Source organism: Dromiciops gliroides, chromosome 1, assembly GCF_019393635.1.
Source record: "Dromiciops gliroides isolate mDroGli1 chromosome 1, mDroGli1.pri, whole genome shotgun sequence".
Taxonomy (NCBI): domain Eukaryota; kingdom Metazoa; phylum Chordata; class Mammalia; order Microbiotheria; family Microbiotheriidae; genus Dromiciops; species Dromiciops gliroides.
In genome coordinates this window covers 419,529,619-419,531,442 of record NC_057861.1, presented here as the reverse complement: position 1 = coordinate 419,531,442, position 1,824 = coordinate 419,529,619, and the positions used below count along the sequence as shown (strand labels likewise).

Here is a 1,824-nt window from a genome sequence, read left to right as displayed (position 1 = left end):
CTCATCCTAGACTATGTTAAAAACAGAGAAGCTCAGCACTAGCAGGTTAGCCATTTAACTGATGAAGCCTTTGATCTCAATGACCAATGCTTAACATTTCAATGGATGGATGATCACAATGATGTGAGTTCTCCTTCCAATGATGCACAAAATGACACTTAGCCTTGCGAATCCCCTTCTGCTTCAATAGTGACAGTGGCAGATTGACAGTGTAAGGGTAATAAAAGACAGCCCAACAAAACAATCTGAAATGACAAGTTGGAAAGTGGCTCTTTTAGAGGCATATAACTATGGGAGGGACACTGCAAAGGTTCTTCACAGATGTCATGGGAATACACAATAAAATCATTTCCTATCCATATAACACCCTTCCCCCAAAGTTGGCAGAAACTCAACTCTTCTTTCCCGTTATTTTACTTAGATTATTAGCAGATCAATACAAATATGGAAGGCTAATCAATATAAAACTATTAAAATGGATTAATTGGTTCAAATGGGATCATTTAGTACATTTTGTCCTTAGAATATATTTGAGTATTTAACTCAAGTGCTGAAAATCCTGACCCAGTACTGAAAGTTTAACATCAATTTGTGCCCGAAAATGAGATACTACTAGGTGTTCTTGGGGTACTTACTGGATGGCCAATGGAAATTTGGCTGAACTAAATCTCGCATTTCATGAGATCAGATTTCATTACAATGAGTACAGTATGGCTCAGGATGAAATTTAAAATACTTTGCAACACAAGGTAAGTACATTTTAATTTCACAGGTTTCACAGAACTGGTTCTGAATGGCAAGATTATGTTAGATATTGCCCTTTCTGACATCTTGATACATCTTGCATATGTACTGATTCAATTCCGTGATGTAGCAAGAGTGTAAAGTGTATTTGCTGCATCTTTTTGAAAGCTACTTATCTTGAACAAACATTTGGAGCACTGGATTACTTGTTCAGCTTTCGTCCTCATTTTTTTGCTCTTAAGTTTGTTGTACAATTTAGAAATACTGGTGGATGATGCCCAACCAGTTTCTGATTCAACAATTAACTCCATGGATTTTAAAAGTAATTCCCCCCTCAAAATTTAAAAACAAAGAATAAAAGTAATTCCAATCATTTTCTGCACAGTCAGATGTCAGTCTGGTAGGTTCTCTTTGCAAGATTCATAAAGAGCATGAAACATCTTTCTGTAATTTTCCAAGCATCCTTTCCAGATTTCTATAAACAGTGGATGCAGAAACGAAACATCAACAAAGTCATCAAATTTGTTATGTTGCTCACCAAAACATCTATGTAGCCATCGTGCCTCAGCTCTGTCTATTATTCCATTAGACATCAATACCTGGAGGAACTGAGGATGGCTATCAGTCATGAGGTTGACCATGGTAATTCTGTACTCCTGTAGTCCCCTCCTCTCTTAAAGAAACATCAATTCTCCATGCTTTTCATGTAGGCATTACCACCACACAACTTTTCTTGTTTCAGGATAAGGCATATCCATAGTTTCAAGTTCATTGTGAAGCTGCCATGCTCCTACAGCAGGAAGGGAGAAAGTAAAGGTGATATTTATATGTGTGTGTATGTACATGCACATCACCTTTACAACGTGACTCAAACCTTCTTATTTATGCCAAAGTCTGTCTGTCTGTCTGTCTCTTTATCTATATCTATCTATCTATACATATACACACATATATAAATATATTAATAGGTTATATGTTTACATATATTCATACAAACCATATATAGTAATGGATTTGGAGTCAAAAGTCTTGATTCCAATCCTACCTTTGTAAGTTACTGTGTTTTGACCTTGGGTAATT

At 36.1% G+C, this 1,824-nt stretch overlaps 1 pseudogene; it reads right to left on the bottom strand.

The window, feature by feature from the left end:
- Positions 1 to 584: 584 nt before the first annotated feature.
- LOC122750020 lies at positions 585 to 1,394 on the bottom strand (annotated as a pseudogene).
- Positions 1,395 to 1,824: the final 430 nt, after the last annotated feature.